The 22,845-nt window shown below is 33.9% G+C and overlaps 1 protein-coding gene across 5 annotated transcripts in view; it reads left to right on the forward strand.

The window, feature by feature from the left end:
- Camta (Calmodulin-binding transcription activator) overlaps positions 1–22,845 on the forward strand; it is a 182,078-nt gene that overhangs the window by 979 nt on the left and 158,254 nt on the right. The gene's annotated exons all lie outside the window — the stretch shown is intronic.

Genomic DNA, 22,845 nt, shown 5'->3' on the forward strand with positions numbered 1-22,845 from the left:
ATGTACATACTTAGGCATCTGTTTAGGTATATTAATAAATAAGTTGTTTTGTATGGATCGATACCGTTCGTTCGTTCGTCCAGAAAAATGACTTGTTTGTTGAAAACTGTCTGAAGAAAATTACAATACTTATTGTTAAAATATATTGTTGTTGTTGTAGTAACAAAAAAATTATTAATATTTAGAAAAAGATATTAAAATTTTGAAAAAAAATGAATGCTATTTCACAAAAATGCATGCAATGTCAAAAATCGTCTGTGATTTTTAATTTTTTTGTTTGTTCTCTTAGTTCAGTTACAGTCAAAACTCATATTCAGTTAGAACGCTTATTCAAAACTAAAATTTATTATTTACATTTCATTTTCGGTAAAAAATAATTCTCATTAATTAGTTTTAGTCAAAACAAAAATTAAATGAATTTATCTATATAATTAACGCATGTCTAAAAATGCATAGAAATAAGTACCTAAATCGAATCTTATCAAGTTAAAAATAAACAAATCACTAAGTAAATATTAATTAGGGTTGGTTGCACCGTTATAACTTTAAACGTGCGCAAAGTACGTTGTTTTGTCTAAATGTCAGCTGCGCACCGGTTAAAATCAACGTTAAATTTGACAATGCAACTCACCCTAAATGCACACATATTAACATGATGTGGAAACACAAGTTCGTTAGCCTCCGCAGTGTTTAAAGCTTTGGGAGAAGGGAGATGTTTGGGAATTAGTTTTTACGATGAAAACCGTAAATAATTAATACCACAAAAAGTCAGAAAATTGAAAAAAATATTTTTTACAATCTACCTATATGTAGTTATCACTTTATTTTGGTATACAATAGAAAACATATGTATACTTTAAATAAAATAGATATATCACAGATCATTGTGACAATTCATAGACTGTACAATACAATACAGCTGGAGCATTATACGAACTTTTAAAGACAGTGGGAAAGTCCAATATAAAAAATAATGAAATTATTAAATTAAACTCGACCATCGTGATAAACTACTAATTTTGTAACAACTTTTATTAAGAAGTAGGTACAATAGAATACATAGGTATGTATACTTTAGATAATATATATATATATATATATATATATATATATATATAAGATCATTGTGATAATTCATAGATAATTCAAATTCATAGACTGTTATACCTAATGCAGCTAGATCATTATACGAACATTTAAATACAGTGGGAAAGTCCATTGTAAACAATAGTGAAATTATTAAATCAAACTCAACCATCGTAAAAATTTTGTAACAACTTTTATAAAGAAGTCATCACCATATACACTATTTGCGGTAGCTGTAGAACAAACATAGCTTTTTTCCCTAAGATGTTACTCTATCGTGACGTCACGTTTTAGTATCATTTAGTATGGAGCTTTTGGACGAGTGCAATTACTCATTTTAATGTCCCACCATGTAGATTATACTCATATGTAGATTGATGGATTTTAGCGAATACAAAATCTATTATAATTCGAAGCGCGGTGTAGCTCAAGAGAATTCGTTTTGGTCACCCATCCCGAGAATGACAGACCGATTCCTATTTTGGCAGTCATGTAAAAATAACATACAAAACATACCTACTTCGTATGCTACGAACCCAGTTATGACATGATATTCATAGCCCATATCACGTAAAACAGTTCGCTGCCAACTATCAGAGCCGAAATCAATTGTCTATTTTAAAAGAAAGAATCAGGTTGGATTACACAATAACCTATTGGCACGTCCTAGTTTTGTTACAAAATCAGATGAATTATCCTGTTTTATAAAGCATTATATCCATCTATATATGTATATAACAGAAAACACTGAATGACTGACATATCAACGCACAGCCCAAACCGCTCCGTTTTTTCAACGTTCAACGATTTTTCAAAATTCGTCCACTAAGGGGGTAAAAAGGGGGTTCAAAGTTTGTATGGAGAAACCAGATTAGTTAAAAGAGTCTAAATATTTCACCGAAGGGAAAATCACGCGGCAGAAGCCGCGGGCAAACGCTAGTATTAATATATGCGTGTTTCTCAGAGCGTTTCGAACGATGCGGCCGCGCTGTCATTATAATTTTTCAAATTTTAGCAAAGACAGAATTAGCTTTATTAACTGATTAGTGAATTTCTGGGATATATTATCCCGAAACAATGATCTATACAAGAAATTTTGTTGTATTTAAATTATTAATTAATTAAATTAATTCATTTGTGGTAAAGATATGAACAGCCATTTTTAAAAGTATAGCAATAGTGACCTAATTCCTAATTTTTTTATTTAATCATGCAAAAATTGAGTACCAACTTTTAAAGTCAAGATTAATATAGCTTAGACAGTTTATCACACCAACATGCGAAGCCAGACTATATAGCTAGTGAAAATATATGTCCGTTGGTAAGATATAAAACCGCTGTAGTACTTAAGTTACGTTAGTTTATCACGGTATGTGTAAGTGTTATTTAACTTGCTTTTAACTATTTTATTTTCTTAGATGTACATAACACTAGACACAGCGACTTATTTCCCGTGTTGTTAACACGATATGGTGTAGTTAAGAATTCGTGATCCTTTTTTTAAAATATTTGTATATAATAAGTAGTTTGACTAATTCTAACTCGGCTCAACTGTTGTGACCTGGTTATTGTTGAACATAAATTGAATATTATTGTTTAAATACTTTTCTGCCTCAAAAATATTGTACACTTGACGACACGGTAATAATTCAGTTCTTAAAAGAGAAAGCATTAGTTGTTATTATTAATTGAGAAGACCAAAAGCTACAAACATAATAATTTCAGTTATTAACTATAATAACTTAACAAATATTTGGTGTTTATTTAGTTGTTTTTCTCAAAATTGTTTTTTTTTTTAAACTGGAGAGCTATTCTTTAAAGTCCCCATTTTATTTATTATTTTAACAAAATTAAATTTGAACAGCAAAAACATCAAATGTAAACCTGGTAAATAGCAACAACAAACCAATTTCAAATCTTCACAAGTAGCTTGTAGCTTGAGAAATAACTATAAATATAAAAATTAACGAGAAATAGTGCCTGTGAAGGTCTAATTTCTGAATAAATGATTTGAATTTGACAACTAAAACAAACCTTTTCGTTCGAATGAACGATGTATGATTTGGTATCTAGTTAGTTGTATGTCTATGGCCCCACCCTATATCTCGGGAAATTTACGAATGTGAGTGGTTCCTTGCAATGAACGGAGTTTAATTTTGAACTCCGGATTCTTATGTTTTATAGTTTATGATTAAAATAAAACTATTTCTCTGGTAATATAAACTAATGATCGGTGTAAATAGGGGTATTACTACAGTAGCCTTTAAACTTCGTGGATAATAGGGTACTGCTGTCAAGTCAAATGTCAAATCAGACACTATTTTCCATGTGACAAAAACACAAAACTATATGACACATGTCGAAAAGCGTTTTAAATTACACTTTAATGAGAACAAAATATCTAAATTTACATGTACTAAAATTTGATCATCGTGTTCGTGAAAGTTTGTTTGTTACCTCTTCACGCTCTATCTACTCAACCAATCTTCTTGAAATTTTTCATACGTGTAGTTTGAACTATGGAGAAGGACATAGGGTATCTTTTACGCGGGCGAAGCTGCGGGCACAAGCTAGTACAATGTACTAAGTATATTACATTTTGTAGACAGATAATAATCCTTTTGACCTGTATGTTTCAAGTTCAATAAAAAAATTGACATCAATTAATATAAAGTTGTTCGCCACGAACTTAGACTTCACGAACACATGAATTTTGGTGAGTATTTACAAAATTGTGAATATTTCAAAAACTACTTAACCGATTTCGATGCCCCACGAACTTAATAATTCTATTGACAGATCCTACATACCTTTTAAATTTCATCAAAATCAGACCAACGGTTCGAAAGTTATCGCGTTACAAACATATATACATACAAAAAAAATGAATTTTTGCTCCTAGTTGATTTGTAGAATTCGCTCGCATCGCTCGCTCGGTCAATTAAGAACCAGCACTTATCAAGCCGGCAAATAAGCTGTTCATGATTGATTGAAAAAGATGTTTTTTTGCCAAGAATGAATTTTGAAAGAAATGTTTGGAGACGCTCGTAATATCGTAGCATTACGTTGTCGTCTTATGACAAAACAGCTTTTATTGTATTTATGTATGGAAAAATGTATTTCGTATTGAATATAAAAATTGCAATTCAATAAATAACAATTTATTGTTTATTTGGTACCTTGTATTTCAAGTTTGAATTTTAGTTTATTTTTGTTACAGTAAATTATAACTTAAAATGCCACAGAAAGCCCGACACAGAGGCTCTGTAACAAATCGTTACAATTAAATTACTTATACTATCTTCTTCTTCATAGTCGTATTCCTCATGGCTGAGGGTCGTGGTCATTAAGTGGAATGAAACACACACAACAACTTTCTTGGCATTAGTACCTAATGGAGTGATTTATATCTCTATATTTATTAATAATAGTAATTATTGAAAATACTTCGCATCAAAACGTTAACATTGAATGCGTTTGCACATGTATGTGATAGATTTGAATTGATTTATACAATGCTATTTATAAAGAAGAAGCGTTGGTGGTGTAATGGTTAAGACGCTCCGCTCGCCTGTGAATCGAAAGGTCCCAGGTTCGAATCCTACTCGTGCCACATGAGTTTGTATACCAGTCTGACTCATGTATAGTCGTTTTAATCGACCACCACTTGCTTCCGGTGAAGGAAAACATCGTGAGGAAACCTGCACACTGGTTGTTTATTAACTTGTGTGTGAAATGGAGAAGGCAATGGCAAACCACTCCATTAATATTGCCAAGAAAGTTGTTGTGTGTGTTTAATTCCACTTAATGACTACGACCCTCAGCCATGAGAAATACGATTATGAAGATTTGTTAAGAGCGGTTGACATGTTTATTATGTATCAATTTATTGGTTAGCGATTGAAATATACTTATTTTATTTATTATTTTATGCATTTTAATAGCTTGAAATAACAACTACTTCGAAGTCAATCTTTAAAGTTTGGTGTGAACTTTAACGCAAGCTCCTGGACTATAAACAAGGTTCATAAAACAAATCCACAGGTTTACAGCGTGGTTGAGCCTAAGTATCGTAAAACTTTGATGGGAGCTCATAAATGAGCTTTCTGGACAGACTAAAGATATACGTCAAAAGCTTATAGTAATACATACATACACACCACATCTGCTTCCCTCACGGGGTAGACAGAGCCTAGAATTATAAAATCCAAAAATGATATTTTCGTTATTTCAAAATATGTATTCTACAATCAATAAATCTCCAATGTTTTAATTAATTATAATTATTGCTAAAAGTTTTAAGTAAAATAATCTCAATTGTGGGGTTACATTATCAAATAATGACAAATTAATTCATTATTATACGCTAGCGTTTTGCCCGTGGCTTCGCCCGCGTAAATTTACCCGAGATGAAAGGTACTCTATGTCCTTCTCCATACTTCAAAATACATGTATGCAAAATTTCAAGAAGATTGGTTAAATAGATAGAGCGTGATGAGGTAACAAACTTAATTTCGCATTTATAATATTAGTTACGATTTCTGTACACGTTTTTACGAAAATGGATACAATTCTGTAAACTTTCATTAATTAGTCCGTTACATAATAAACAACAAGCATTGTATTTTGTAACATTGTTCTTGTTAATTATATAATAATCTTATATATCAATATAAATATATAAAACTCTTCCGTTACTGAGTGACTAGCTGGCTGACGTGACTGACAGACAACGTACAGCAACGGTGAAAAACTTTTATATGAAAGTTCTAACACCGTTGAAGTTAGTGACTTGAAAATTTGGATTGTGGTTGTTTACAACAATTTAATGAATATGTGTTTTTCAATTTTTTCTGAAAATTAACTATTTCTAAAGCGGAGTGAAAGATACTATGGGACTTAATACAATTTTCAAGATAAAATGCTGAAATTTGGTAAAAACAATCTTTGTAGTAAATTAAATAAATGATAGATATGTGTAAAATAAGTTTGATGAAAAAGCGCTGTCGCGTTCATTAAAAGACGCGATATTACCAAATTTGAAGCAAGCAGAGCCTTGGGTAAGAACTAGTAATTATAATATATACCTAATCTTTTAGTATATATGAAAAAAAAAATTAATTATCGCGACCACACTTTCAAAGCATGATGGCCAGGAGAAGTGAAAATTATTTGACAAGTATGAGTGATGTGGAGTGATGTGATGAGTGATGTGATGTGACTTTCGAGTTTTACGAAATCGCAAAGCTGCACTCAAAAATTTGAGCCCTGCAATTATATAATGTTTGTAACCGACAATAAAGGCACTTACAATACTAATCTATTACATACAAAACATCTCACAAACTAAAATGAGTAAATGCAATTATATGCAAAATGAAGCATTTCCTTGCACGAAGTAGTGGCGTAACTAGCGAAAGGCTAGACGGGACCGGGTCCCAGAGCCCCCAAACACAGGGGACCACTCAGACTCTTCCATACAAACTAATAATTGAACTAGTAAACATATCACCTAGTATTTAAACACAACTAAATTATTATTTTTTTACTTTTATTGATAATCTGGATTACGTCGATATGGAGTACGTCGAATTAGAAACAAAACAAGCACAGAGACGATTTGAAGTAGTTTAATTGAGCCCTAATTTGTTTTATGACCCAGGGCCATTGGATATCTAGCTAAGTAGCTACGCCACTGTCGTGGCCGAAACTTGGCCAATAAACAACGAAATCCTAGCGGGCCATTGCACAAAATCCGATTTCTAATTTATATGTGCACGCGACAGGCTTTAACTGTACTAAAATAATTTCCCATATGTTTTTAATCTCAACATTAACGATATTCATACTTATTGGTTCACACTGGTACAAGTGGTTCACACAAGTTTAGGGACAAGTCCTACAACTAAAGCACAGTGATAACGGAAAATATTTATAAGGAAACCTGCTTGCGGCCCGTAATATAATTAGTACCATTACTAGGTATTATGCTATAATCCTTAATTTCATACTTAATATTACAAATGCGAAAGTCTCTATGTTTGTTCTGCTTTCACATAGGCTAGTATTTTTTTCCAAAAAGCAATCCCGCATTTACTATAATTAGGATAAAAATTTATAAGAAAAAAGTTTCTGTTATGCTTTCGCAGAGAAATTAACGCGGGCGAAGCCGCGGGCAAAAGCTAGTATGAATATAATTAAACCCCTGTACAATTTTATATCATAATATTTCTGTCTATGAATGTCTTGATGCAAACTATGTTTGTCTAGATATTCTTTTTGTATAGCGCTGTACTTTTATTTTTATTTATTTATTTATGTACACATAAAACAGTGTTAATATAAAACTTACTTATAGGAAACGTAAGTACAAAGGTACTACTTCTTTCTATATACATTCCCTTCCAGTAGACCCGCGAAAGGAAAATGAAAAAAGAAGAGGCTTTTTGTAAAGTTCATTAAAGTTTGTCATGCTTTGTTCATCCATTTTGAGTAAAATAAAAACCGAGACATTTTGCTCATTAATCATTATCGTCTTGTATTTTATATAAACAACTTTTTCGTGTACATTCCCTCAGACGACACTGTGAGGACTGAGGGCCTTTCGTAAAACAACTTCACACGCTTATTTGGCTTTCACAAAATCCAATTCCAACTTTCACAATTTTTTTAGAATGTTCACTTAAATCCCAAGCATAATTTTATGTGAATTTCAAGAAGTGGGCTCTCAGACTACACGCACATTACATTATCGTGTAAACATGACAGTAATCAATAACTAAATATTTCTGTGGTAGATAATCTCGCTCAAGTCACTGGAACAATGTGAACTTTGAGCGAGTCAAACCCCCTTTACTAGTCTATTAACACTGGCACGCAAGAAGCCTATTTCGGGGGTCACGGCTGGGTCACAAACCACCAATTAAAATAGACCTGTAATCTTTAACAACATATTCGATTTTGGAGGTTAACTAATAGCGGACGTTTTTAATTTTGCAAGCTAAATATGACCGTCGAATTAGGGAATACGTGCTCTATTGCAACGTAATAGCGATTAATTGAACAGATTTGATGTGTTGGTATGTAATGCCCACATTAATTATTTACTGCTTTTCAATTGCCACATATAGGACGATTATTGTATTAATTTTAATTAATGTAGGTACATATTTTTCTGGTAGTCGTAAAGGTCATGTCAGATGCCTTTAGGCGACTTGAACAAAATCAGACACCGGTGCTAGCAATTAACACACTCGAAAAGAAAGAATCTCTACTATTATGACAAAGAGATAATCGTATGTTTGAGGCTGGTAATCTCAGAAACTACCGAACCGATTTCCAAAATTTTTTCACCATTAGAAAGGTACATTATCCACGACTGCTATAGGCATACATTTTATCTCAAAATTCCCATGGGAGCGAAGTCCCGAGCCACATCTAGTTACGAATAAACAAAACGAAAACAACCGCAAACCTTGCACTTGAACAGACATGTCAACAGCGCAAACCCTAAGCTTTATAAGCTAAACTTGACCGTCTGTTTGTCAAAGAATAGACCTCGGAAACTGCGGCCTTTGGTCTGCGTAATCTCACAAATGGAAACGTTATATGAATCGAGGTGTTTAGCTGACTGTACAACGCGTTGCTTGCAATTTTTACATGTAAAATATGAACGCCGTTCTTGTCTGTGGAGTTCCATGGACAATAAAGGTGTACAGCGTGATATTATTGCACTTTTGTACTGTAGCAAAAATCTGTATACGAAGAAATCAATGTCAAATTATGGTAAAAAAAAAAGATGGGAAGTCGTTTTTCGTTCTTCTGTATATATTTATCTTTGTGTATTTATAAAATATAGTATCGTTGAGTTAGTATCCCATAACACAAGTCTCGAACTTACTTTGGGGCTAGCTCAGTCTGTGTGAATTATCTACACATATTTATTTATTTAATATATAGAATAATTTTGTATGATTTTACGTCAGCCGTCTTCAAAGGGCGTTGCTTACTATAAGCCAACTAGAACGTTGATTGATTGTTCCATCAATAATCGGCCTGGGCGTTCAATTGTTTGCTGGCTTTTAATGAAATTCAAACTGTGAAAATTTGTTAATTTCTTACCTTTAATAATAAACAACTCTTTTCTGGTTTATAGGTCGAGCTATAATAAAATTAGGCTTAATTTAACGACTTATAATTATTTTAATGCGCCCCCAATTCAGTGTTCAGTGGCACAATTTATTTAACAGGAATGGTTTCGGTCAATTTTTGACATTGTAATTTTATGTGTAGATAACGAACGTATATCCGTAATATTGCATTGAGGATGAACGAATATCGCTACTACAATTTGATTTTTAAACTAACTAATTAAGAGCGCTAAACAAAACTAATTAATTTTGCTGTTTATGAATATGCATTCAATTGCGACAGTAAAAACGATTTGACCCAAATTAAATGTCACGCTTATTAATATAAATGAGTTTGTCGTAGATTACTATCGGTTATTAGTTGTTAGGGTGGCCGGCTTTAGTCCGCGACTTCTACCGCGGGTAAAAGCAGCGAGCAGAGACGATCTAACGATAATCTAACGATCTAATGACAAATCAAACGGATTGAGTTAGCTCCAAAGTAAGTGGTGCTAACTCAGCGATATATATATATATAGATATAAATATCCAAGATCCAGATCTTTCTGTGAAAGATCAATTTCCATTTTGACTTAAACGGGGATTGAACTCGGGACCTCCAATGTAGAAGCCAGGCAATGTAGATCCTCGAAAATTATCTAGTAGTAAACAATTGTTACAAGTAAAATCGAAGTTGACGTGTGACATGAAATAATGAGGGAGATATCCTTTTTCTTAGCGGATTACGAAAAAATAGAAATATAGTTATATTCCTATATGGTAACCAGCTGACATAGTGAAGGAAAATATCTTTTTAGTCATTTCAATAATGTACTTTCTTGCATATTTCGATAAAACACTAAAATGTATTACAAACAATAGGTATTCTTGATAAAATCACAAAATAGATAAATGCATACAGTTTAGCTATATGTGTTAAAAAAAAAACATAATTTGGTGAGTGATAACGTAATTTCAATCAAGGGAAATGATTACATACTGAAGATTTTTTCTCATAGGATAGCTTAACACTATTCTCATCCACAAAACTAAAAGATGCGTTAAATTTTCGCAAGTCTGTGTGCTACAAAACATGAATAAGGTTATCCCGGTCCCTCAGCTAATAGAAATTATGCCGCAGCATACGAAAGTTTCATTTATAACCATCCAAAACTCTTTGAGCAACCGAGTTTTTGAGCTATATTAAATATAATCATTTTCAGGCCTACATACAGTAAGTACATTCAGGCGATGAGAAAAGTTAATGTAATTGATTTTCTTATATTTTTATTTCAACTCTTTCCAACTATATGCTGATTATCCGGCTCCGTCTGTGAATGCGCTGTGTTCGTGTGGTTAGCATTCAGAGCGGCTTTTAGGGGGAGATGGGGGTGAAAGCAGAGGCGGCCCTACAAGGGGGTGAAGTAGTTGCGTTACACCCGCGTTGTTTGGAATGACTTTTTCAGTTTACGATGTTGACTTATATTTTCCCGCGCTGGGAATTGAACCTGGGACCACCAAATATTGTATTGTCCAATATGAGATGCGAAATAAAAACATTTTATTCAATAGCCGAGTGCAAGGTACTTAGTGAAAGTTTATTTTAATTACATTTTAGGTCACATTGACAGTTAATTCTATTCAATTAATTTATTCCATTGTGAACCGTAGGTTAACAAAAGATGGTACAAATACATTTGAGAGTTCTCTAAGTCCTGCCACGTGGGGCTTACAATGATAGTTAACACAATAATTAAATAATAACTTAACTAGTATATTTATTACAAAACTGTCTTTCAGCTCCAATAGGGGGCGCCAATGTACACTTGCACCCCGGCATTGAATAGGCTAGGGCCGGGGCCCTGGGGGAACGTGGGGTGGGACGTACGCGCACTAAAAAGTTTTAAAGATGAATTGTTTTATGCATTCACTTGATTCAGAGATGCAAAAGTACGTTAATGAGAAAAGCTAATATAAAGGAACACTAGAGACCATAAAAGCTTTTATAATATATATTATGCCTAAGGTTAAGCAACGTTGCAATGTTCAGTGACGGGATGGGTGATCTCTCGAGTCTCTGTCTGTCTGTCTGTCTGTTTCGCTTTCATAGCTAAACCGCGGTACTGATTTTGATGAAATTTAGTATGCATGTGTAGTTAAAGAACCCCGTTCAAACATATAGGCAACTTTTTTTTTTCAAATTACATACTATACGGGGTGTGAAAGTACCGCTTTCTCTGAGGAATTTACGCGGGCGAATCCACGTGCAAACGTGCTGGTTAATAATAAATTGTCATTTAAAAAACCAAATGTCAAAATTTTGTAATATTACTTATCTTTATAGCCTATTTTTCCCAAATAAAAGACGAATTCGCTTCTATAAAACCCATTGCGCTCACAAACCGAGCCAAAGGAAGCTGTGAAAATGATAATTGTCTTGCAACTGACAACCCTATTGGGGAATAACTTATGGTATTACCCATAGAGTAACTATTACGTGTGGAGCGGAAAATATTTCAATCGCTAATGCAATAGGGGCGCACTCCGTGTGTTATTGCTTGTATAAATTAGTATATCCTACTGATATTATAAATGCGAGAGTTGTGAGGATGTATGTGTGTTTGGTAATCTTTCACGCAAAATCTACTTGACCGATTGTTCTTGAAATTTTGTATACAGGTAGAACATAACCTGGAATAACACATAGGGTATTTTTTATGCCGAAATTCCCGCGGGAGCGAAGCCCCGGGGCGTAGCTAGTTATTGAATAAATAAGACTAGGTATGTAGCTGTAAAAAGTAGCCTGTGTTACTCTCCAGCTCTCAAACGATCTCCACACCTAAAATAACTTTAGTCGGGAATGCTGTTATTACCTATTAGCTGTCAAAGCTTTTCATCCCTTAATGGCCTCTTGACCATGGAAGTGTGGAGTGAAAACTACACGTCGCAATAAAAATTACTACAACTATATTCTTCTCATCGGCAGGTCTGCCATCAACTTTTACGGAGCGATTCTCATGCAGTTCAATTTAGTAACCTAAAATCAATCGCATTAGTATTAATAAGTTTTTTTTTACAAAAAAATAATTTTTGACATAAGCTTTCATTGCATTCAATGCGTGACAAAAAAAAAACATCCAGTATGCAGTAAACCGTTGAGAAGTTCCCACTTCTGGAGCCATTCCTGGGTGCACCGTCAGGACATACTTATCATAATAATACATTGTCATCTAAACCACACGTGTGTACAAAATTTCAGCTCAATCGGTTGAAGATATTGGCTTCAAATTTGCGTTGCAAGATTCCATCCGAGACATAGGGAGATTCATTGCGAGTAAAAGAAAAGAAAATGTAAAACTTGTCGGTATTAATTAGGTATCATTAATGGATCGCAATACTATCATCGCTTAATCATTAAAATTTCGCTTAATTAAAATTAAGCAATTATTGGCAGGAATGCTTCTTTACTAAATTATGTTATGCTCACTCTAAGATATCACGGACAGTGGCTCACTTTTATGTTTTGTTTGAGAGCGGGTTTACTGAAGAATAAGTTTTATGAACCAAGTATGATTTGTGTTGAAACATAAATCGGGATAGCAGATAACTTTTTATTGCATTAGGTTTAGGTATTACCGGTTTTTGAGTTAAAAGTACTTAAATATGAGATTAAGTGGTGGTTAAGGCGCCCGCCGAACCGAAAGGTCCCAGGTTCGAATCCTACTCACTCGTACCACATGAGTTTGTATACCAATCTGACTCATGTAGACTCATGTAGTTTTCATCGACCACCATTTGCTTCCGGTGAAGGAAAACATCGTGAGGAAACCTGCACCCTGGTTGATTAACAACTTGTGTGTGAAATGTAGAAGACAATGGCAAACCACTCCGTTATTAGTGCCAAGAAAGTCGTTAAGTGTGTTACATTCCACGTAATGATCACGACACACAGCAATGAGGAATACGACTATGAAGGAGAAGAAATATCAGATAGTTGGCATCTAATTCAAAAGCCGAAATCTTCCTCTCATCGAAGTTATTCCACGATTTTCCGGTTTCTTCTCAGGCGTTGAGCGTCGTAGCCTAGGTCCCGCTTTCCTAATTTTTGGTCTCAACTTCGCACGGTCGCCGGCATCCGTAGTTGTCAGATCATTAGCACGCGTTTTACATTATTACAATATTTGACAATATAAATGCTTGTTGAAAGAATTGTGACGCGATTATCACATCAGTTTGGTATATATTTTTTTGTTTTAAATCATTATTATCTGTTGTCTATTATTTATATGCTTAGATCTTCAAAATTACGCAACGAATTTTAATGCGATGCTTTTTTTAATAGATAGAGTTAAACGTCGCCCTCGACTCATAGCTTCGCGATTCTTAGCTCTGTCTACCCTGTAAAACATGAAGACGTGATCTGTTTCCGTACAAACGTGATATAGGGGTAATAATTGTTACCATATCAGAAGTCAAACCTAGGCACCAGTTGAAACATTAACACGTTTCATATATTTTTTTGTAAGTTTAAACAAATATGGAAAATCAGCATATGTCCTACGTACCTTGGCGCCAAGGCTGGCCGAACACGGAACGTAGACGTACCAAAACCATTCTCACTAATATAATGGATGTGTTCCCCAAATATCGGGCATTAGAGGGTGATAAATGATGACGCAAGCTCTTGATGTGTTTAGGGCGGGTTTTCAACCTACAGTATAAAAAGAACGTGTTACATGAACGTATGTCATTAATTTCATTCAATTCGTGAGTGATTTTACGGTCTGTTACGGAATTTTGTCGGTCTGATACGATTTGTGTAACTGGAGAAGTATGGATTTGCATTTTACTAGTCACTATCGAGTCGATTCGAAGTGACTCGCAGCGAACCGATAACATTGCCGTGTGGTTGACGTTGTGTCACATTAGCTGCGTCTCACGACTCAACTCGAATCGACTCGATGGTGTGATGTGAATAACAAACTCGCACTACGCACAATACGATTTTTATAATGACACGCATTGTATTAGAACCTGGGATCTTTCGACAATAGTCTTTGCCACTAGACTACAGACGCTTATAATACTGATGACACCAGCAAGGACTTTTTAGAGTTTTCGTTGAAAACTTATTGCTTATTTGGTGAAAAAAAATAAACAAAGTTAAACATATTTACGGTACGAATGGGCCAAGTGAAATTGAAAAGGGAAGAGTTCGACTCGTCAAATAAATCACGTGTCTCGTCTAAATCCGGTATTTTCTGGCGCGAACCGGATCGCGGCGGCCATTCCGTAGAAGAGTGTCCATATTTCAAAATATTACGAGACCTCCTCATGTCTCCTTGGGGAAACTTTTTTCAGTTATCTTGTATTCATATTTTGTGTACGGTTTAAACTGGATCTATCCAATTCATACTTCTGGGTTTCTTTGAATAACTATTGAATTCTAGCAAATTTAATAATTTAATTAAATACACTAAAAATATTTAATATAATAATTATACAACAAGTGTATAATATACACGTAACCATTTTGGATTGAAATAATTTTAATTTGAACTGAAAGGACTTCCTTTCAGTTCAAATTAAAATTATTTCAATCCAAACCAATTACAAATTAAAGAACCAGTTTGAATTTATCGTGAAAATCATTTTATTTATCTGTTGTTCTTTTATTCTTGTTCGGACACAAATTTTCGGTCTTAGTAAGGCGGCATATTTTTTCTCGAATATCTCCTAAAAGAGGCGTGGATGATTTTCAATTTTATGTGTATGTAAGTATCTATAGATTGTGTATATCATTCTGCATTCTGTTTCTATGCTTTATATCAACGTTCATATCTCAAAACAAAACCATTCCGTATAGTGCAGCATCATAGAAAACTGACTAAATATCAATGGATACATTTTAAAAATGTCGGAAACAGACTCTCTCTTTGAAATCCACAATTTTTCGGTTCCAACCAGACAGACACTGCAAGTTGTTACACATAATATCTCGCTCAAAATGGATATTGTTCTGGGTAACGGGCTGAGTCTCAAGGTTGTTTGTTATTACATTTACTAGCGGGCGGACCCGGTCTCGCTCGGGTAAAGGCATTAAAAATTATATTCCTAAACTTTCCTGAGGATTCACATGGTTAAAACCGCATGAAAATCCGTGTAGAAAGATAGATAGTAGATTTTGGGATTATCGCGAACAGACAGACGTGGCAGAGGATTTTGTTTTATAATAATTCTAATGGGACTTGGATGTTTATCTATATATGTATATGTTATAAAATATAGTATCCTTGAGTTAGTATGCCACACAAGTCTCGAACTTACTTTGGGCCTAGCTCAATCTGTGTGATTTGTCCTAATATATTTATTTATATTCAAATAATTCTTAGATTAACTCACCCCATGGACTCAGATTGAATGGGATGAGTTGACTAAAGGATCGGTTTTTGTCACTGAGATTACCATTGCTAATTTATTTCTATACTAGCCGTTGCCCGCGGCTTCGCCCGCATAAATTTTCCATGGGAACAGTTATTTTTCCGTGATGAAAGATACCCTATGTCCTTCTCCATACTTTAAACTAATTTTATGCAAATTCAAGAGGATTGAATGAGTATATAATTCGTGAAGAGGTAACAAACAAACATACTTTCGCATTTATAATATTAGCTAGGTTTAATTATCACTTGTCATTTATTTCTATACGCATATTACGTAAGACGCAATAAGTCTATTTCAATTCAGAAATACTTTACAATTTATTCGTTGGAAATACAGACTTCATTGCCGTATCCGTATCCGGGCACATTTCAAATGATTAATGTTGTTTTGAAAAGGTTAAAAGTGCATTTATCAAATTGCACGAAACTGCAATACGGCGACGGCGATCTCCATTCATAAGTCAAATTCTTTCCCGTCATGTTGATGTACATTAGAGGTTAGAAACTTTTGAGATAACATAAATATGTAATATATAAGATTTTTTGCAAAATTTACATTTTTGACACAAGCTTTTATTGTTACCAACAGAGGGATCATAAAAAAATCATGTACATACAGTTGAGGATTTCTCACGTCCGGAGCCGTTTTTGGGTGCACCATCAGATCATGCTTAACATAATGTAACATGCTTAAAATGCTCAACACATGTGTACGAAATTTCAGCTCAATCAGTTGAATATATCTAACGTTTCAAACTTGAATTGTAGACATACATACATTGCAAGTTAAATCAAAACTGGTAACGATAAATGGACAACACTCAACGATCTTCATCCATCGACTGTTTGTTTAATTGAGTCTCTTTCTCATATTCGTCTGTTGCTTTCGGGGCTGCGAAGCCTGGGGTGAGCGTTAAAATTTAACCTTGTAACTTGTATCGGGTTTCTTTCTCATATTCGTCTGTTGCTTTCGGGGCTGCGAAGCCTGGGGTGAGCGTTAAAATTCAACCTTGTAACTAGACATCGGGTTATATACATAAAACGGGTTCAATATTATAAAACAAAGTCCACTGCCGCATCTGCCTCTTTGTTCGCGACAAACTCAAAAACTGATGCATGGATTTTTATGTGGTTTTCGCCAATAGATAGTGTGATTCCAGAGGAAGGTTTGGTTGTATAATTTATTGTTTTTACATGTGCGAAGCCGGGAGAGGCCGCTAGTGCTCAGAAAGGGTAAAATGACCACAATCAAAAAACTATTTCAATGTAATCCGGTGAAGTAAAACCAATTTTGGGTAGAATTCTTTCAGTTTAATTGAGTTTTATCAGAATTCGCCATATCAGGTGCACAGTTAGAGACAAAAACACAAATTTAAGTTCATAGATGAATAGGAAAATAGGCGGGTTAATCAGACAAATTTATTTGTGTAATAATGTCAAAAACATTTCAAATTTAACAACACAGAGTATGTGAATATATTCTAATCTATAAAACCATTATTAAGATAAGAACGCCATCAGCAACAACCGAAATAACAAGGAAAGCTGAAACTTTTGTAATTTATTATGCAAACGTGACTATACAACACGTCTATCACGGTTACAACGGTCTTGCTAAACGGTCAGGCAGACTAACTTCGTGTGCCGACTGCAAGTGATGCATCGGACTGCAAATTCTAAAGGCAGACCGCCAATATTTCCGTGTGGTTTTTATAATCGATCGTGTAAAATCATTAGTATAAAAATTGTAATTTAAAATGACAAATATTTAATTCTTTGTCGTTAAAATACTCGTTCAGTTGTCGTCGGCATAACTACAGCATTGACCTGTCGCCGGCTGCCGCCGGCTGCCGCCGACACTAGCTAGTGAACGACGCAGGTCTGCAAGAGCATGAAAAGTAAAATAACTTCACTTAATTTTATAACGTATATCTAAACAAAGGATCCCAAATTAAAAAAATTCGAATGCGTTGAGCGACTGCGCGTCGTCAGTTATATAAACTTCAAAAATAGAATTCGCCCGTCGCAACGGTTTTACGACATCTCGTAAAAGGGGGGGGGGGGGGGGTGGTTCCGCGGTTTTGCCATTTTCACCTCTATTTATTAGGGAAATTTGATTTATTATTTTCAAATTATTATATTTATCGAGCGCCACAAATGTTTATTTTAATTAATATTTTACGATTTGTTGACTTTGTTTTTATTTTTACGGCGTGTTAAAAATGTTACTGTAAAGGAAATGGTACAAACAAACGTTTTTTTAGGTAATACTATACTCCTGAGATAGTAACGTATATATGTAATGTTGGTGCTGTTCTGTTTAAAAAAAGATTTTAGAAATTATTTAAAGTTATTATTTACTCTAAACGCTCAGTACATATCAAGAGAGTCGTGTGTCATTCAGTTATTATGTTATTTTTAGGGTTTAACCCTAAATATACATAGTTTAACCCTAAATATACATAGTTTAACCCTAAATATACATATTTACATTTCTTTATTCATTAATAGGCTACGAATTGATTTTTCAATTTATTGAAGTTTGTGTAGATACACAGTTACAGACCATTTTTAGTGCATAACAGACGACAGACATTTGTCTATAGTTCAGAATTGGATTTTAATAAATATATTCAGTAAAGACATCAACGATATTATATATATATATAGGTCACTATACACTATACACATACTATATATATATATATATATATATATATATATATATATATATATATATATATATATATATATACTATATATTGTAAAATATTTATAAACAACTGGCTGAAGTCCCAATTCCACCCCATAATGTTTAGTTTAAATTGTATCATTGCTTTTTGTTAATTGCATGTTTGTTCCTATTATTTTTAAGCATTAAAACTTGTAATTGCACATTGTCTGCAAATAACACATATTTAATTATTTAAGAGCGGGTCTTTCTAACACAGGTTTATATAACTTAAAAGAAAGGCCCAACCCTGGTTCTAAAATTGTAATTTTCAAGACAATAAAGAATATTATTATTATTATATATAGGTCAATCTGAAAAATATTTTTTTATATCTTGACCTGACAGGGGATTGAACTCGGGACCTCTGCTGCAGCAGCCCATTGACGTCAAGAAAAATAAAACATTGGAAAAGATCCGTCCACGGGATAAGATCGCTGCGTTACTATTTTTGTATTTCTTTGGTATGGAAGTTGTTTATTACATAAATTTATTTAATAAATAATGTTAAATACAAACAAATTAAATAGAAACTTAGTAATCACATTCAAATCAAACTAACATAAAATACGGAACCCCAAAAATTGTCACTAATAATTAATCATAATAATGCATTCTCATGGAAACTGAAGCGACGTGGGAAATTTCAACTCTATAGCAGAACTAGAAGTATAATCTAATTACAGACAGATTTGATTACAGACAGACAAGAAAACGTCGGGACAGTTGAAACCAAATAAAAGATTGTAAATAGAAAATTCAAACTTACAGTGATGGGATCTAGTAATGGCTGTTGTATCTGTGCCTGTTTGAAGAACATCGGCATGAAAGATAGTTTACTCTCTTAAAAATGCTTTTAGCACAAAATCCATTATTATAAGTTTATAATTATGAGTGAGTTGCACCGTCAAATTTGACGTTGATATCAAACGCGCCGCTGACGTTTAAACAAAATGGCGTAATTTGCGTGTTCCCGCGCGCAGGCTGAAGTAAACGTAGAAGTTGACTTGTGACTTGTGCAACCCACTCTGAGAACAATAAAGTTAAATGAATTCTCAATGGTTTATATCTACGGCATGATGAGAGGTATAACAATTAAATATTCAAATATTAATTAAGTTACCTCCATTATCTTTTCCCACAGCTGTAGAGTTAATTATCCACACTTTACGTTTTCATCTCGCCACGTAATACGCCACACATCGTAAAACTTAAGCCTGTAGTTCATTGTTTTATTTTCGTTATGATCGACTTTTTAGGGCAGGTTACTAATTTTTGGTTTTATTTTATTTTTTATTTATTTATTTACTTACTAGCTTTTGCCCGCGGCTTCGCCTGCTTGAATTTCCCACGGTAACATTTAATTTTCCGGGATGGAAGTTATATCCTCCATATTTCAAACTATATTATGTAAGCATAATTTCAAAATTTCTGATCGCGTTTACGGGTATTTTCGCGGCTGCAACGCCTCGAAGCTTGGGGTCCATTAAAAATATATATAGCATAAAATATAAATATTAAATTTTGAAGAATTGAGCCTTGATTTAAACATTTTTTTACAAATATGTCATTTTTGCCACAAACTTTTATTGTCGTCAGAGAGATCTTATGGCATTCAACGCCTGACAAAAATCCCATGTCCGTGCTGTAAACGGTTGAGGAGTTCCCTCGTTTGGAGCCGATCTGTACCATCAGGTCATGCTTATCATAATAATGTGTCAGTGGGAAATTTCAACTCTGTAGGTCAACTGGAAGTAGGAGAAATCTAACTTGCAAGATTTGATTACAAACAGACAACGATACAGGTGAGACTAAATAAAAGCTTAAAAATAGATCGTCTGCTTGATGTCAACCCTCTTTATGAATGCTATTGTCTTTCAGCCGTTAAGGATATTTGTCTCTTTCTCGCTTCATATCATCCACGGGAAGATTAGTGGTTCTATTCTAAGGCGGGATCACACACCACAAGTTACCTGTAACTATCTCTTCATAGTCGTATTCCTCATGGTCGTGGTTATTACGTGGAATGAAACACACACAACAACTTTCTTGGCATTATTAATGGAGTGGTTTGCCATTGCCTTCTCCATTTCACACACAAGTTAATAAGAATCAACTAGTTTTCAGCAGGTTTCCTCACGATGTTTTCCTTCACCGGAAGGAAGTGGTGGTCGATGAAAACTACTATACTTGAGTCAGATTGGTATACAAACTCATGTGGCACGAGTAGGATTCGAACCTGGGACCTTTCGCACAGGCGGGGGTCTTAATCATTAAACCACCACCGCTTCAACTAATTATATCGCAAGATAATTTATTACTAGATTTTTTTCTTATCTCATTTTCGCTTATTTAATCGCATGTAAAACGAAAATAACTTGTAATGATGTGATTCCTAATATGAGAGCATATGTTTATTTTCATGTAATTTAGGAATAAAAATTATCTCATTTTTATTATATCAGGATTATATCAATTGACATCTTTCGTTACGACTTAGAAGACACTTAAATTCTGTGTATAATTTTAAACGTGGGCACTGGGTTTAACCTTAAAAGCACTATAATTCGCGCTCACGACCTAACTTCAGACCCGTCGCCATAGCAACGAATTTAGGCTAAGTGGAAATATTCATAAGTACATAACGCGCTTGACCACAAATCAGATTAACCACACAATCATACTAGCTCGGTTGCACCAACTTTTTAACTAGTTTTATTTAAAAAAAAAACACGAGAAAACATCTTTTAGATCCCTTGCCTTTTGTTTCATTCCACCGATAATAATAAAAAACGATTTTGGAAAGGTTCCCTATTTTTATGCATACAGTTTCATGTCATAATTTAACATGGCATACTTTTACTTATCATAATAATAATTACACATATTCATTTGGCATAATGTTTCAGGCACAATTTTTTACGCATACCTACCGTAAGCATAACAATTTTAAGCATAATATTCTAAAGCATATTGGCGGCTTATGGGTGGCCCAAGGGCAACCCCGCCGCACCCTAACCTACTGCTACACTATAGCTTTATGCAAATCAAAATTATGGTAAAATACATTAGTCTAAACGATAATTATGCTTATTAAACGGGTATGCCAAAAAATTATTATGTCAAAAAAATATATGCCCAACTCGTTATGCTAAATTAAATTAGGATAAAAAATTTATGTGAAATAAGGTCACAATCCTGTATCACACTAACGATTGTTGAAAACCTTACAAAAACCCGTCCGGTAGTTTTTGCGTTTATCGCGTTCATACAAACAGACAGTGAAACGATACTGCGCGCTACTTTTTATGAAGGATATGAAAGTGCGAATAAATCCCCCTAATAATATCCAGTCGACAAACAAGCTTATTGTCTCCAGTGACGGCCACAGCGCCGAATAATTAATGGGCCGCTTTAAAAAGGTAAAAATTTAAACTAATTGTGTCGGCAGGCGCTAAGCGTCCATTTGTTTCGGTTGTTACCCAAAAGCAAACTCATTTTTAAAGATTACTCGAGTGGAGATGTTTTTTTGTCTTGGTTTTTTTTTTCGAGTGTAGATGTGAAATGATTTTGTTTGAACTGGAACGCTTGGTGGAATGAAATCTATTTAAATAATCGTTATTTAGTGTCATCATCATCAGCCTATAGCAGTCCACTGCGCCATAGGCCTCCCAAGAAAGTTCATTAAAAAAGGTTCCTCAGAATTCTGTATAGTATGCCAAAAAGTGGTGGCATAATATACAGAATTCTTATTTTAAAAAGTAATAGAGCGCTTATTCTACAAACTTATAAAGGGGTTTGAAGATTTTACTATGGAGCGTGGCATACCTACTGCCGCCATTTTGATTTTTTTTCAAAATCGCGGCCAGCCATGAAACCTTTATAAATCGATAGCTGACATTAATGCCAACAAAAAATATTAATTCAATGACCCTCATAAAGTGTCAGGTTTCCGAGAAAATAACCGTCAAAGTTGATCACGTGATTTCTATTTTTTTTTTTAATAGCGACTATAAACCCATCTATTTGGTATAACAATGTGTAAACATACACAAAATATTCTAATAGGTATAGATAATATTAATAATAAAACATAGATAACTATGCCTCATGATATTTCTACATGTTGCGGCTACTATGTACTTAATAAGAATATTTTATACTACGACAAAAAAGTCAATGGAGACGTACTGTTCATTAGGTATTGTTTTAGGTGTTATATATAACAAGAAAATAGATTATATATTGTATTATTCTAATGTGCAAGCGAGACACACTACAAGCGGGGGTGGGGGGAGTGTGGCGGAGGAAGTAATTAACTATTACTTGTTTTATGTGTATAAGAAAGTCAAAAAGTGTTTTTTGTATTGATGTTATGAATGTGATTTTTGTGTTTGTAGTCTCAAAAGTGTTTAAATTGTGTATACTAAAAGCATGATGCCTTAAATTGTTTATC

The sequence above is a fragment of the Plodia interpunctella genome, chromosome 13 (assembly GCF_027563975.2).
Source record: "Plodia interpunctella isolate USDA-ARS_2022_Savannah chromosome 13, ilPloInte3.2, whole genome shotgun sequence".
NCBI classification, from domain to species: domain Eukaryota; kingdom Metazoa; phylum Arthropoda; class Insecta; order Lepidoptera; family Pyralidae; genus Plodia; species Plodia interpunctella.